The following is a 16,912-nucleotide window of genomic DNA, read 5'->3' as shown; positions in this document are numbered from 1 at the left end:
TTTTCGCAGCACTCTTTTCTCCTTGCTCCTGCGGAATGTGGCATATTTCTTGTCTTTTTAAGCTGACAGGTCAAGAGGATTTGTTTTTTGTTCAGAGGGGCTCATATGAAGGGTGCAAGAAATTCCCTGACATAGCAGGAGCAGGACATCAAGCATCCTTTCCCCGCCCACCCCCCTTTCTTTCTTCTCTTGGTCATCAACTTGTGAAAAACATGTAGCCCCACATTCTAATTTTCCTAAAGAATAAATCCAGAGTAACCATTTAATTTGTACTTCTACATTAATGGTAAATAGCATCCTTCATATAAAAGAGAGGCGATTGAAAAACGATGTAAAATTTCAAATGTGCTAAACTTTTTAAATGAGTGCACCAAATTAGAAAACAGACTACAAAGAGAGCCAGTTTTTGTTGAAAAGATGTGTTTTTACCTTAATTATATGAAGTTTTAATAATAGCCCAGTGGTAAATTTTGACTGTGTTAACGAAACTATGATGATTGGCTGTGGACTAGTAGTTTGATAGCCATAAATGTTAAGCATAAGGTGAACAATATCTTTAATTTGGGAGGGCATCCCTCCTAGCAGAATGTGTCTCCTAACTAGTATATATTTTGACAATAGGCATTTGAGATGCTGCAGTACTACTCCAGCCAAAGCTGCCCATTCAATTCAGATGCTGAGTCTGTTAGAAATGCGCAAGTTTCAGCCTCTTTCGCCATGCAAGAGGCATTTGAACTTGCATATTAATTACAGGGCCAAATCTGGGTGCCGGATTAAAAGAACACACACCCACTCCACTTGACCAGGGGGAAGGTTCAGTTTAACCACTGAGTGCCCCAACATTGCTTCATCAAGCTTCTTCCTATCCTTTCCGCGAAGAGCAAAGATAGTTGGCTATTTGCATCATCTGTAGACACTCAGGAATGCGGCAAAGAACATAAGCATAAGAGGCAGAGTTGTAATTCTGGATAGCTGAGTTTCTAAATAATGAGATTTTAAAATTTGAGTTGTTAATTATGTGGCTCTAGAAAGGGCAGGCACTGGATGATTTTTTAAACTCAGGGCATATTTTCCATTCTTTAGTTAGCACAATGGTAAGAGAAAACTGGCTGCCCTTTTGACAAGGGCCGAGGGAAAGAAAAAGACAAATAGGTGGAGTGGTCTTGCCTTTCTTTCACTGAGAGGAGAAAAGCGAGGTTCCCTCCCTTCACATGAGCCCTGTCTTTGTGTTTTGCACCTGGGTTTTTTTTTGTTTTTTGTTTTTTGTTTTTAAGGACTTAAGAACTCAAATCACTAAGTATTGATTACATAAGAGGTGCCTGAGCAAGACATACCTTGAGGGAGACAGAGGAAGAGGAAGCAGGAGGCTGGAGAGAGAAGGCTAACAATTAAAAAATTATGGGAAAACAATGAAGCATCAAATATCATGAAGCGGCAAACTCACAGGATACAGATACATCGGGCATTCCTAGACTTTGAGAGTTCAAGGTCTAGTAAAGAAAAAAATAAAAAAAGCTGGCCAGGCTAACATAGACTTAAGAACTTTTAAGTTTGCCACCTGAGGGCTTTAAAAATAAAACAAAATCAAAGAACATTTAAAAAGGAAAGAAAAGAAGGGAGGAAGGGAGAGAGGGAGGGAAAAAGGAAGGGAGGGAAAAAGGGAAGGAGGGAATGAGGGAGGGAGGTAGGAAGGAAAGAAAGGAAGGAAAGAAGGGAGGGAGGAAGGGAGGGAGGAAAGGAGGAAAGGAGGAAGGGAAGGTGGAAGGAATGGGGAAAGTGGGAGGGAGGAGGGAAGGAGGGAGGGGGAAGGAAAGAAGGAAGAAAGGAAGGAAGGAAGGAATCTTTTTAAAATCTTTATTAAAGGAAATGGTATTTATCACTGAAGAATAAATAATAGAATTCTAAAATAAATAGTTTAAAACTGATACAATGTAGCTCATGAAAAACTCACTATTTTGCATTTTTCTAATTTTTACAACAGACTGGTGAAAGTTCTGTCACAGACGGACCTCTGGGATATGACAAATGACAATTCTCTTTTGCTCACCCTCACAGCATCGCTCGGCACCATGCTTGGTACAAGCGTTCCAGGATTATTTGCTGAATAAATGAGGGCCCATGTACAGTAACATCTGCCGCACTAAAGCGTTCATGAGGGCCAGAGAAGTCAGCATTAAGAGGACAGGATGTGAGACCATGAAGGCATTGGTGCGGCAGAGAAAATAAGGAAGGCCCCAGGAATTACATTTGGAGGACATGTAAAGAAAATATTTTGGGCCCATCCACACGTATTTGAATTTATGTCTTCAAAATACAGATTCTAATTTTATTTATTTATTTATCTATCTATTTATTTATTTATTTATTTTTAGACAAGGTCTCGGTCTGTCACCCAGGCTAGAATTCAGTGGCGTGATCACAGCTCACTGCAGCCTCAACCTCCTGGGCTCAAGGGATCCAACCGCCTCAGCCTCCTTAGTAGCTGGGACTACAGGTGTGTGCCACCATGCCCAGCTAATTTTCTTTTACGTTTTGTAGGGACAGGGTTTCCCTATGTTACCCAGGCTGATCTTGAACTCCTAGGCTCAAGCAATCCTCCCACGTCAGCCTCCCAAAATGCTGAGATCACAGGTGTGAGCCATGGCGCCAGTCAGGTTCTAATTTCTGGGACAGTCTATTGACACTGAGTCAGATGGAGAGTGGCTGGTCACTTGCCTTTCCCCACCCCACCCCACTGGTTCCAACTAGCTAAGAAACAAAGTATTCTCTTTCAATTTCATTACAGGATATATATATATATATATATATATATATATATATATATAATATTTATTTACTTATTTTGAAAGTGTCTCACTCTGTCGCCCAGGCTGGAGTGCAGTGGCGCAATCTTGGCTCACTGTAACCTCCTCCTCCCGGGTTCAAGCGATTCTCCTGCCTCAGCCTCCTGAGTAGCTGGGACTACAGGCGCCTGCCACCATCAGCTGATTTTCAGGTGAGATGGGGTTTCAACATGTTGGCTAGGCTGGTCTCAAATGCCTGGCCTCAAGTAATCTGCCCTCCTCAACCTCCCAAAGTGCTGGGATTGCAGGCGTGAGGCACTGCACCGGGCAGGATATAGTTTTTTTAAATGCACGTAGTTTGCCTGATCACCCAAAGGAGGTTCATCCCTGATGATCACAATGAGATCTTTTTGGTGCAGCTGAGGCTGGTGAGAGGACAGGCCCAAAGGGACCTTCTGGCCCCTCAAGTCACCACCTGGTGACTTAAACGATGAGCTTCCAATGCCTTATCTGTGCCAGGAAAATGATATTGGCACTTCTCCAGGTGTGGCAGAGAAGCTGTTAGATGGCGTGCATAGAGCAGCAAAGCACAGAGCCTTGCCCTGGAGTGGGGGCTTAATAGCAATGGAAGAAAAAAAAAAAATCTGACTGCAGCTAGTACTCCATCTCCACCCCATTCACAATTTCTGAAAACACGCTAGACACTGGCAAGATGGAGAACTAAATTTTGTTGAAGTTAAGAACGCAGAATGGTTCTGATAAGGGAGATGGAAAGAGTAAGCTAATCAGCAATGACAAGTAAAAAGTGTATGCAGAAGAGACAGTGGAGATTCAAGTCTCCGGACTGGCAAAAATTACTCAATTTCTCTAAGCCTCAATTGTTCTCATCTGTAAAGTGGAGAGAATGATAGCATCTACTCTTAACAGACTTACATGGAATGCTACAAGATCAACCATGTAAACCACTCTGTGCAGTGCGCAGCATACAGTAAAGTGATCGTTAAAGAACTATGATTTATTATTATTTTCACTATTCCGAGCATGACAATGATCAGAACAGAGTATCCGCTTGAAAAACCTGGCAGGAAGGATGTGGCTACTTTAGATTTCAGTTTATCTTTTGCATGCAAAGGGATGATGCTACTAGCACGACATCATTCGTTGTCAGCCAAATAAGATCTATCCAGAAGAGGCCGGGCTTGGTGGCTCCCACCTGTAATCCCAGCACTTTGAGAGGCCAAGGTGGGCGGATCACAAAGGCAGGAGTTTGAGATCAGCCTGGCCAATATAGTGAAACCCCGTCTCTACTAAAAATATAAAAAATTAGCCAGGCGTGGTGGCACGTGTCTGTAGTACCAGCTACTCAGGAGGCTGAGGCAGGAGAATCGCCCGAACCCGGGAGGTGAAGGTTGCAGTAAGCCGAGATTACACCACTGCACTCCAGTCTGGATGACAGATCGAGACTCTGTCTAAAAAAAAAAAAAAAAAAAAAAATCTATCCAGATCTATCCAGAAGAGAACAGGAGAAGAAAATATGAATGGTATATTACTAAAGAAAGAGGTAACTCTCACAGTCCTCTATGCTCTGACTAAAGAGAGATTCTGCTAGTGTGATTAGTTCAAAACCGTGTAATAAGCCCAATGGAACCATTTTAAAATAAGACTCTAATTTCAGGAACCTAAGGAAGTCTGCATTTTAATAAGATATTTCATTGTATCCCAAATACAAAACCATTGTTTGCCTGACGCTATAATTTACTATTAGACACTGCACTATTACCAAAGCAAAATGAAACAGACGATGATTTCACTAATAAAACAATTGGATCATGAGGCAAAGCCCAGCTCGGCACTTAAAACAGGGCTGAATAACTCCAAGTAGGGATCTGCATAGTCAAATATTCTCAGTTGGAATTTCACCTTTCCCTACTCTTCCGCGGAGAAAATCATTGAAATAGCCTGCTAACAATATCATTACTGTCTCCTACCTTAATCCTTTGTTCCTTCCAGAGAAAAGACTTCTGCTGATTATGAATATTCCACTCTATAATTTCCATCAATTAATATACTACCACATTCTTTTTATGGTATTAATAGCTTCTTGATTTACATTAGAAAGTATATATTTTACACCATGGGTAAAGCTATTTCTTCCCCTTTAAAGCAAAGTGCTTATATAAAAAGAACTTACAATTTGGAAAATGGAGGTGGGGTATGTGTGTGTGAACAATGGCTTGGAGATAATAGATTCTATTCTCTTTTCTGGTTTGTTTTCCTCTCTGCCGGGGAATTCCTATGCCCCAGTCAAGGCAGGCAACACAGTTGCCCTGAACCTCCTCTGTCCTCTCCGTTTCTTTCTAGAGTTAAGCCTGCCTGTCTCTCCAGAATTTGTCTCCAACTGTTCACCGAACTCAAGAGTTTGCAACTGGCTTTTCACAAATACCCAAAGAGGCAAAGAGGGACCCGGCTTCCTTCTGGGTGAGTAAAATAAGGTAGGTGGCACTGAAGAAGAAAGGAATCTTGGTGACAAAGGAGCTCTGTGTGAGTGGCAGAGAGGCCAACCTGGGTTTGCCTCTCCATCCCTGCTGGGCGAGGAGCCATGTCACTTATACTCCCTGAGTCCTGAAGACCTGACCCATAAAATCAGGGTATTTACATCCCTGCCCCAGGTATTTTGTGGAAACCAAACAAGGTTGAGGGTGCAGGCAATGCTTTAAATAGTGACAGAGGGATGTCAGAAGCTCTAGTAGGAAAGGCAGTCTCCTTGCCCAGGCACATTCAAAACTGCAGATGCCCTGTAAAGACCGAGATGGCCACAGGGTCACACAGGCTTCTCCCTGTCACGACAGGCAGAGGATTCTAAGCGTGAATCACCTGCACAGCAAAGACACCTCTGAGTCCATTCTAGACCTCCAGTTCAAAGGATTGAGCACTCCCAAGGTGGCTGTACAGAGAAGTCAAGCCTAGAATTCTCTTGGTGTCCAGAGTTCAGGGCTTATGCTTTCATGGCCCTATTGTCCTGCTGTCGTTTTAGGGCAGTTTCATCAGCTACCAGGGTTTATCGAAGAATCTAGAAGATTCTAGTCTCAGTTATGCCACAGGGTAGCTGTGCAGTCACAAGATGGGTCCTTCACCTCTCTGGACTATGGTCCCACAAAATGAGGATGATTCCTAGCAGAAGTGGTATCCTGCCCTCATCTTTCATTCTGTAAACATGGATAGTTTAATCCATGGAGGGTTCGGGGGAAAGAAAAGAATACTTAAAATGGAGACGACTTCACATAAAAATCCAAGTCCTCGATTCTGTTGAAAACAACCCAGTAACAAATAGTTGGAGCTGGGTGGGGTGGGGGGGGCTGTTTCCCTCATCTGGGGCTCCCCTTCCAGCTATGCTGTATCTCTACTTAGTCCATTTCTCTTATTTATGGTAACCTACAGCTGACCCTGTGATACGGTTCAGCTGTGTCCTTACCCAAATCTCATTTTGAATTGTAGCTCCCACAATTCCCATGTGTTGTGGGACGGCCCAGGTGGGAGGCAATTGAATCATGAGGGCAGGTCTTTCCTGTGCTTTAGTCGTGATAGTGAACAAGTCTCACGAGATCTGATGGTTTTATAAGGGGGAGTTTCCCTGCACAAGATCACTCTTTGCCTGCTGCCATCCATGTAAGATGTGACTTGGCTCCTCCTTGCCTTCCACCATGATTGTGAGGCCTCCCCATTAAACCTGTTTCCTGTATAAATTACCCACTCTCGGGTATGTCTTTATTAGTGCAAGAAAACAGACTAATAACACCGCCACGGCACCTTTGAGTCCTAGAAATATGGTGGTTGAGCCACTGTCATTTAGAGAGCTCACTGTCCCTTCCTCAAGATGGACACGACTCTCTTCCCAGAGGTTTTGGCAAGACCCAGAGGGCAGAAACTGACCCCCAGTCTCCTGGGCGTAACAATTCTCCCTCTGTTGCCCCACCCCACTTCCTAAACACAAGGCATCTGCCGATGTCCCTTGGTCCAACCTGTCTCTTCAGGGGCCGCTCTGAGACTCAGGAGCAAATGGTGATTGGTAGGCTTGGGTTTTGCTGCATTTCTCCCCAAACTGTGTCAGGAACAATTAAGTGGTGAGGTCTGGAAATGAGAGGAATGTGGCCCTCCTGAGTCCGTATCTACACATGACCAGGGCCATCCACCAGGCCAGCTTAGTGAAAAACACCAGTCAGAGGGGCTGCCTGTTTGAACTGACAGGCCAATTCCCCAGTCATGGTCACAGCCTTGGGCTATGGCGGGGGCAGGGCAGCAGGCCCTTTGGTTTCCTTCCCATTTAAAGCACTTTGCAGAGTCTCAAGCCCAAGGTGGAGATTCAGTTCAATGTCTGTGGATTGATTGATTAATTTAAAGCCCCTGAGAGATCCCGGAGGTTCACGGATAAAGCTAGAGGAGCTGAGAATTTTCCACTTTCTCAAAAGGAAAATGTGCAAGCAGCAGCCCCCTTATTGCAGGTGATTTACATTTCTGTCTTGATCCCGGAACTGGAGGAAGGGATGAAACCTCCATCAGCAACCCCTGGAGTTTAGCCGAGAGCAGCTTGAGCTGGCATTCCGATTCTGATCTGACACCTTCCTGACATGAAACAAACTGTGAACCCCAAAGTGGAGTCTGATTGTTCAAACTTAGGGGTCCAACCAGTCTTGACCTTGATGCTGAACCTGCCACTTACTACTTGCCTAAGCACATCACTGAAACTCCCGGTGCCTCAGTTTCCCTGTTGAGAGGCGGGAATTTGAGTGTGTTTCGAACAGTGCCAGGCAGAGTAGCCGCTCACTAAAAGCTATCTATTTGTATGAAAGTGACAATGAAGAGGCCAGAGAAGTTCTCACCAAGCACAAAAGCCAAGACTTCAGGGGCTGCCCCAGATGAACATGACTCCAGTGCCCTTTCCAGGTACACCGTAGTCATTGGGATATTAACTCTTTTTGCATTTAAGTGGAGAGATGCTCCTGCTTCAACCAGTGCTGTGATTTTTGAAAGGAGATTTCTTTTCAAAACGTTTGCCTGCAAACTGCCACAAAACACATCAAGCCAGGAGGAGTGTTGGCGTCTCCGATGGCATCGACCTGAGAGCCTGCCTGGTCAAAGTCCCTCTCCCAAGTGAGCTCTTGCCATGGCAAGAGATATATGGCTATTTGCTGAATTGTATCAGAGCAAAATGAACCAAAATGCACAGGGGCCAGGGAGGGGGGAAAAGAGGAAGAAGTTAATAATACCTTATAAATTCAATTTGCATTCCCCTCTCGATTTTAACCCAATCTACATGAGCTTTCCAAAATAAGCAGTCATTTGAAATCCTCCCACGTGACAGACAGTCTTACACATTTTAAAACACAATCCGTTTATTAAACCTAACGGCACAATGTGGTTTTAACTGGTTCTAGAATATTCTGATAGTGAAATATTTTCTGTTTCTGGGCCAGAACTGGTCATTTCTTCTTGAGAATATGATGTTTGAAAATCAGTTCCTCCTATTATAGATTTCTCCCTCAGCTTGTAGAAAATCCATGATTCCCTAAACATTGGTCTTTGAAAGCACATTGACTAAAATCTTCATGCTTAATTCATGAAGCGCAGTCTGGAGATTAGTGGAGCTGGACATAGACCAGGAATACTTTATCATATTCTAATAAGCAGAGGCTGAAAATTGCATTTCTAAAGCTACAGTATTAAAGGGCATACCGCAAAACATGACCCAAACATAACTCAGTAGTTTTACAGTGTCTGAAAAGGCTTTGATATGATAAAGTATGCTGACGAGGGGAATAAATACAACTAGAAATTTCTGAATTTAAAAAAGAAAAAAGCAGGGAGGGCTTAGCAAACATTCAGTATATTCATGGAAATATATATATAAAATAAACTCACATATTGTGATTCCCATTAAGCAAGTACTGACTATCAAGTCATGCTATCGAAGATCACTGTGGCACCACAATTTAGGGGTTTGGAAAGCATAAAAGCAAGAGAGATGAAAAAGAAAAAAAAAATTTTTAAAAACCTAATGAGGTTAATTTGAAGGTTTCCGGAAAAATCTAAGTCCTGGCTTTTCAACTTAAAACAAGTCACCAGTATTGTTTCTGAAAGCAGAAAGCAAAGCATATGGTGTGGTGGGCGGCCACAAATGCTTAATGGTGGACCAAAGACATTGCTCAGAAAATGGTGCAACATAAAACACCCACTGATGCAGGCACTCGCCACCTACAAAATGATGGCAATGGGTAAAGAGTCACCAGAGAATCCAAATGCATGAATCACCAGGGCATATGGCCCCAAGTACAGTGCCTGGCACACAGTCGGTGCTAATAGTATCTCTTTAACTGATTGACTGATTCCTTGATTAATATATGAAGGAGTGAAAAAGCAATGGAAACAGCTCCTATGCACTTCCCAAGAGCTCCTGGGGACTTTGGAACTACCCTACTAAATGCTTGCTAAGCTGTTTTCCCTCTACAGAGGCACCAGCTAAAATAAACAAAGCAATAGGTCAGGAGCAGTTCTCACAAAGACAGTAGCACCCAGGTTGTAAGCACCTGGCTCCAGCATTTCCACACAGAAGAGGGTAGGGGAGCAGCAATGAGGTTGAGAGGGGATGGCACGCTGCGGGTTCAAAGGGTTTGTCTTTAAACTGCATCTGCATAGCTAGAACATGGTTACTCTTTAGACTACATGTTTACTGAGGACAGCATCAGGAGAGTGTGGGGGCTGCTTTGAAGAGTGGGTTGATTGTGTGTGATCTCCAGCCCTCAAAGCCAGCCCCATCACTGCTGAGATCACAGTAGAAACATGAGAGCCGCAGAAACCATGCTGATTTATATCATTTTATTTTTATGGCTGTACACTCGCCTTGCACCCTTCGTTCCCTTAATGAAAGGGCTTGGCTTACTTTCCACTAGGTCCGGCTTATCTCCCTACTGAATCTCCCTGCTGGCTTCCAATGACACAGTCCATGCTCCCACCAAAAATGGGCCTTGAAATGAGCACATTCCATAGGTCTGGGTCTCCTCTACTTCAGTTGGCTGGTCCTTGCACACCTGTCCTGTCCCCAGTCTTGGAACACCCCATCTTGCACACCTTACAACCTCAATCTTGGAAGTCACCTTAGCACCCCTGATGTGCCCTGCTGGGGCAGGGCTGGCTATTCCTGCTGTGGGTTGCCACAGCAGCCTGTGTCATCCCACCGTGACCTGGATTACATCTTCACTGATGTACACCTTCCCCACCACACTACATGCTCTTCAAGGGCCAAGACCTTGACAGCAAACTGGTGCAGATCCAGGCCTAGCAGAGCCTGGCCAGATAGGATCTCAAAACATTTCTATTGCATGAAACAAATGAACAAAAGAAAAGTGGGTAAACCCAACGTATCCAACCACACAGGATGACTCTGGATATCATCTTTTCTTTTGCTGATACCATCAAAACATAGTATCATCTTTTGTTTTGTTGATATAACCAAAAGATGATATCGTCTTTTGTTTTATATTCACGTTAAAAAAAGAAGGCCTACCATGTATAATACATATATACGTCATACATGATTAGAAATTTTGAATATAAAGATGAGCAGAAAGAACAAAGAGTACAAAACTTCTCATATTCCCACCATTTAGTATTTTTCCCACTCTGAGTATATGTCTTATCCCCTTTGAATGTTGAAGTTCTTTTCTACTCTCCTGAGTTCAGGTTTCTTTTTAGTTTTATTTTGTTTTTAATTGATATGTTAAATATGAAGAACAAATTGTGGTGTCCTGTTGCACAGAAAGGTGAATACAGTTAACAACAAGGTATCACATATTTCAAAACAGCTCAAAAAGCGGATTTTGAATCTTCTCATCACAAATAATAAATGTTTGAGATGACGGCTATGCTACTTACCTTGAGCCAATCATTACACCATGTATAGATGTACTGAGTTCAGGTTTCTGCCAGCAGCTATCTGAGGAGCCATCCCAGGGCCACTCTGAGTATGGCTCACCATCAAGACATCCGCACTGGCCAGCTGGGGGTCAGGTGGCCCTGTCTGCCCTATCTTAAGGACACCGTGTATCTCTGATAGTTACATGTGTTGGAGACGGAGTGATTGAGGACCTCACCATTGAGAGACGTGGTCTTGTACATAGCCACGTGAAGTCATGAGTGAGTATGTTAGCTGCAAAGACATGGCGGATCTTTGATCAATGTATGGTCCCAATGAATACTGCATTTCAAAGGCTGGAGGGAGGCAGGAGTCTGTGGCTGCCAGCGGGGAGGACTGAAGCAAGGAGAAGACTCAGATGTGAAGAAGAAAAAAAAAAAACAGGCTTTGGTTGCAGATTCAGGATAAAGGAGAGAGAGCGAAAAAAAAAAAAAGACATTTCCAGTTGCTCCTGCCATTGCCACTTCCCTCGTCCCATGATTGCTAAACCTGCTGGCAGGAATCTGACTCCAAATCTATTTCACCAGCAGCTGCCTGCAACGAAGTATATGTCTGCCCATCCTCAGAGGCTGCTTTTGCAGGTTTGCAATGTCTTCTCCTGCCACTGCCTCCGCTAACGCAGCCTCATGCGCAGGGCAGCTTCCACCCCCGGGTCCCCAAGCCTTTTGACAAAGTGCTTTCCCCAAACCACTCTGGTTCCCTGGGCCATGTCCCTTTTCCACAAGTCTTCAACAGTAAGCATGGGGTTACTGTGAAAGGAAATCATTGCTTTCCTGAGAGACAGGCCCTTCTGGTTCTCTTAATTATAATTCTTTACTTGCAATATGCATCGGCTGCTATTTAAATAAACAATGAGGGATTTGAAACAGAGAAACTATGAAAATGAAATTGCTTTAATTTACATCCCGAGAGACTGAGGCTATAGAGTTCTCTGAATGCCAAATAAAATAAATAAAAACTTAAGCACGTGTCAAGTTGGAGGTAGACTATGACTTATAAAAGGGGACAAAGGAGCCAGATGTGGCCCACGACAAACCCTGAGGTCTCACGCTGCCCTGCAGAATACAGAACCACCACACTGGGGCTATCGGCCCTTTCTGGAAACAACCAGGAAAGGAGGTGGAAACGCCATGGCTTATGCCACCTGAAAACCATCAGTTTGAGCCAGGTGATTGAGACTTTCCATGTGGGATTTGTACCTTGCAGGGTGGTCAGAGCAAGCCGTGTGCCAGCTGGCAAGACCAGCCAAGAGACAACAGGACACCTTGCGGGGGACCTTCCTCGGCCTTCTTTGTCCAGAGTCAGGTAACACAAAGAGACGTCAGGCTTTGCTGCAGCAAATGCAAAAATATGAGTGGATCGGGTTTTGCTGCTGGAGAGTATTGCTGGAAAAAAAAAAAAAAACAGTCTAGGGAAATGTCAGGAATCGACTTTGCAAGGCTGCAGAGGACCATATGAATTGATGTACACACACACACACATACACGTAGGTTTGCTTCATATATGGGGTTAAAAAGGCCCTAAGGATTCCAAGAGACAAAGCAGAGGACAGGTTAAAAGATGGGCATTAATAAGCCAGGAGAAGGAGTTGAGAAGTGACTTTATCACGCTCCTGCTGCGGACTTTACAAACATGATCACATCTCAGCCTCACGATATTTTCCCAATTGACAGGAGACGAAACTGAGACTTTTTTTTTTTTTTTTTTTTTTTTTTTTGAGATGGAGTCTTGCTCTGTCACCCAGGCTGGAGTGCAGTGGTACAATCACGGCTCTCTGCAAGCTCCGCCTCCCGGGTTCGCGCCATTCTCCTGCCTCAGTCTCCCGAGTAGCTGGGACTACAGGCGCCCACCACTACGCCCGGCTAATTTTTTACATTTTTCATAGAGACGGGGTTTCACCATGTTAGCCAGGATGGTCTCGATCTCCTGACCTCGTGATCCACCTGCCTCGGCCTCCCAAAGTGCTGGGATTACAGGCATGAGCCACTGTGCCCAGCGAAACTGAGACTTAAATAGTGTTTCTGATTACACAAGCTGGATATAATGACAGTGCGACAAAGACACAAACTAAGGTCATCCTCCTCCAACTCCAATCGCTAAAGAAGGAACCCAAAGATAATTTTTGTTTGTCTACAGCTTACAAATGTATGGGCCAGCTGACCCAGGAGTTCCTGGTATGTCCTTAGCTTGCACTCCTGCTGGCTCTGTCTTTGTTTCATCTCTGCTCCTTTCTGATTCTCTTTGTGTATCAGTCCCATTTTTTTTTCTTCTGCAACAGGCAGTTTTCCTCTGTTGTATGCTGGGAAGATGCTGCCAAGCAGCAGGATCCCCAGCTTAGCTGTGTGTGGTGAAGTTATGCAAATACCTCCCCCAACAACTGTGGCAGCAAAGTTCCCAGAAGAACTTGGACTGTCCTGGTTTCATATATGCTCATTCTCCCATCAAGCACTGTGGCCGGGAGTCAAGAACTGTGACTGGTCTGACCTGGGTCATGTGCCCACCTCTATGGCTGTCAGGAATTGTGATTTTGTGATCAAAACTGAAGAGGAAGACAGGTGCATGGCAAAGGAAAATGGGATAGTACAAGTGTGATGGGGGGACAATGCTGGGCAGACAAAACTGTGAGTTACAACAATAAAATATCAGTATCAAAGCCAGGCATGGTGTTCAAGCCTATAATCCCAGTGCTTTGGGAGGCCGAGGTGGCTGCACTGCTTGAGGCCAGGAGTTTGAGACCAGTCTGAGCAATATAACAAAATCTCATCTATCTATCTATATATATATCTACATATCTATCTATCTATCTATCTATCTATCTATCTATCTATCTATCTATATCTCTCTATATATATCTACATATCTATCTATCTATCTATCTATCTATCTATCTATCTATCTATCTACCTACCTACCTACCTATATCTATGTCTATATATAAATAAAATCAGGATCAAGTGATCCTCAACAGAATCAGGATACACTCCAGGGGAACAAGGTAGGGTGGGGAGGGCAATGACACCTGGTTTGCAAATATTCGTTGTCACTTCTTCCTTCGCTACAGAGCTTTTATATTTGCCTAGACACATTGGTGCTAGGACTGAAGGCTGCACTTCCCAGCCTCCCTGGCAGCTATCTGTGCTCAAGCAACTAAATCATCACCACTGGGAGAGAAGCAGTAGTGTTGGGTGTGGCTTCTTAGAAAGCTCTTCAAAAGCGAGGAAGTTAGTGCCCTCTCGACCTTTTTGTTTTCATGCTGCCTGTGGTCATTCTGGACAGCGAGTTACCATGAAGATGGAAGCAATGTCACAAAGCAGAAAGAGAAGAGGAGCCCAGGTCATCGATGATGGTGGATGTATGCCAGGCCTTGTCTTCCAGCTCTGGTTTTAAAAATTAAAAAGAAGCAACTCCACTGATGCTTCTTCCTCCTTCTCTTTGCTTCCTGATTCTTGTCTTTTTCCGCTTGCTTCATACACCTGATTCTCTGCGAGTCCAGGGGCTTGAGGAATAACTCTGTGTCCTATGGAATGTTTCCATTCTCATCACACTTGGAATGTGCTGCTTGCGTATGTTCTTACAGCTGTAATGTAATGCAGAGACTTCTGAGAAATTGTGTTCAACTCAATATCATTAAGTGGCTGCTTGAATGTTTATTTGTTATCACGCTAGCCTTCCCAAAATTCCGCATCTTGGCAGAAGACACATATGTCCTATTTAATGAAATAGAACCTGACCTCCAAAGAGTAATACAGTAAAAACAAACAAACAAACAAATAGAAAAACACATCCGCTTTGCAAAAAGCTTCCTTGACTAGCAGACCTTTTTTGTACCGCGCTGTTCTTTATTTTCACATATGCACATCATATATTGTAATACGAAATGGATATTGACTGCAGCTGAGGTGAATATCCACACGTATTGACCTCAGAGGTAAATATTGACTGAGACAAAGGTAAAATCGATGCTTACCTTGAGGGATAATAAATCTGGATATCTATTGAAATAAGAAGTCAATAGGCGCATTGTTACAAACACTGGTGGTTATGGTCACTTGAGCGCATTTGTACAGAGAGTGGCTGGTGGTGGTTTTCTAGAAAACTAGAGGCAGTGGTGGTAGCTCATAGAGCCTGTATTGAGTACCTTTTCTCTAGTTACATCTTCTTTCAGTTTTTTCACCAACTACCACGGCACTAAAATAACCCCAGGCCACCCCGTCCAGTGAAGCAATCCAGCCTCCACCTTCAGAGAGCAGTTACTCAATCAGGTACTTTAGTTATCTCAGTCTGTTCTCCCTGTAACAGGAAAAACAAACTGATATGGTTATGCCCATTTTAGAGCTTGGTAAGCTGAGACTCAGAGAACTCAAGCAACTCGTCTGAGGTTACAGAGAAGATAAATGGTGGTAACCTAAATCCAAAACCCAATTGTCTGAGGTTAAAGTTGGTATCTGTCTACCACACCACAGTCTCTCAATGAGGACTATAAAGTGAGACTCCATGTAATAGAAATACATGTGAGGGAAGGGTGGATGCAAACAGTGGAAAGTGTGAGGAAAGGTCTACGTGCTGGCCACTGGAGACAGTTGTGTACTGGGCTGTTACTCTTCCATGGCCTAAAGACCCAGTCCTGGTGGTCCCAGATGCTTCATTTGAGGCTACTTAGATTTGATACAGTTCTGGCCAATGGGATGTCAGCCTAAGTGTGTTGAGGGGCCGTGAGGAAAGGTTCTCTTGTTCCTAAGAGGTACATATAGGAAAAGAAGATGTCTTTCTTCTCTAGCAACAGGCTGTCTGGTTATGATGTCTGGAAGTGCTGAAACCATCTTGAAACAGGGAGAAAGGAGGGTGAAACTGAGGGAAAAGTTGATAGAGAATCTCAGAGAAGCAGAGCCACACCATGGCATGTCACCTCTGACCACCTGACTTCTGTACTTCCGATTAGGGGAGATAACACATTTTCACACTGGTGGAGCCACCGTGAGTTGAGTGTCTTGCATGTGTACTCCAGAGCATCTCAACTGAATGAGGAGGTACCATATTACTCCTCCTTACATGTGCAGAAACTCAGATTTAGAAATGCACAGTGTCCTGTGTGGCAGCTTGGTGCTATCTAAACTCTGGAGTCTGAGCTCTTAACCACTCCTCTGCAACCATCCCAGGCACACCTCCCATTTGAAGCTTACAGCATGATCTGTTAGAAATCAGGCCTTACAAACGAAGCCCACTAGACGTGCCACTGATCCCCTCTACCCAACCCTGCAACTCCTTCACGTCAACAATGTAGAAGATGTGCCTTCTCAATACTTACTCTCTCCAAAGGCCTTAAATTTCTAAACTGTTTTACTGACTTACAAGACATTTCCATCTGCCTGAACACACAAACTGCAGGAGAACTTGGTTATGTCTCCTCAACACCTAGTGTTACCATCTATAGAGAAATACACTTTGTGTTCTCAATGTTACTTGTCGAATCTGCTCCCGAAAAACCTTTCCCTCTTCCCCAACTGGGAGAGTCCTATTGACTTTTCAGTGAGCAGCTCAAATAACATTAGAGTTGAAGGGTGCTTCCCGCATCCTTCTTGACCACTGCCACCATCTTGGATCTGTCTTCCATAATACGATAACACCTTCCGATTCTTCTTAGAATATTCAACACACTTGCCTCCACCATATAAGAACACAGCAATGTGGTGCCATTTTGAAGCATAGAAAGCAGCCCTCAGCAGACACTAAACCTGTCTGCATCTTGATCTTGAATTTTCCAGCCTCTAGAACCATGAGAAATAAATTTCTATTTTACTTATAATTTTTTTATCTCTATCTTTAATACACACACACAAAGAAACAGACACTTCCTATAATACACACACACACACACACACACACACACACACACAGAGAGAGAGAGAGAGAGAGAGAGAGAGAGAGAGAGAGAGAGAGAGACAGAATTCAATACACTTGATTTCCTCAACAATCCTTAACTGAATGCCTAATATCTACCAGACATGGTAAGCTATTTTCCTATCCTATATGTGTTTCTCTCCTTAAGGACAGGAATCATAGTTTATTGATTTCTATAATCCTAGGACCTATCACAGTGCCTGACACATAAGAAGCAGCACAAAATCTGTTGAGTGACCATAGCCTTCAGGTAAAGTAGAAGATA

The 16,912-nt window shown here is 43.8% G+C and overlaps 1 protein-coding gene across 8 annotated transcripts in view; it reads right to left on the bottom strand.

Moving 5' to 3' along the window:
- The window catches only part of LOC105491228 (WW domain containing oxidoreductase), a 1,122,875-nt gene that overhangs the window by 605,764 nt on the left and 500,199 nt on the right, over positions 1 to 16,912 (bottom strand). The gene's annotated exons all lie outside the window — the stretch shown is intronic.

Source organism: Macaca nemestrina, chromosome 18 (genome assembly GCF_043159975.1).
Source record: "Macaca nemestrina isolate mMacNem1 chromosome 18, mMacNem.hap1, whole genome shotgun sequence".
Classification (NCBI taxonomy): domain Eukaryota; kingdom Metazoa; phylum Chordata; class Mammalia; order Primates; family Cercopithecidae; genus Macaca; species Macaca nemestrina.
The sequence above is the reverse complement of the archived record's forward strand: the minus strand, read 5'-3'. Positions and strand labels throughout refer to the sequence as shown.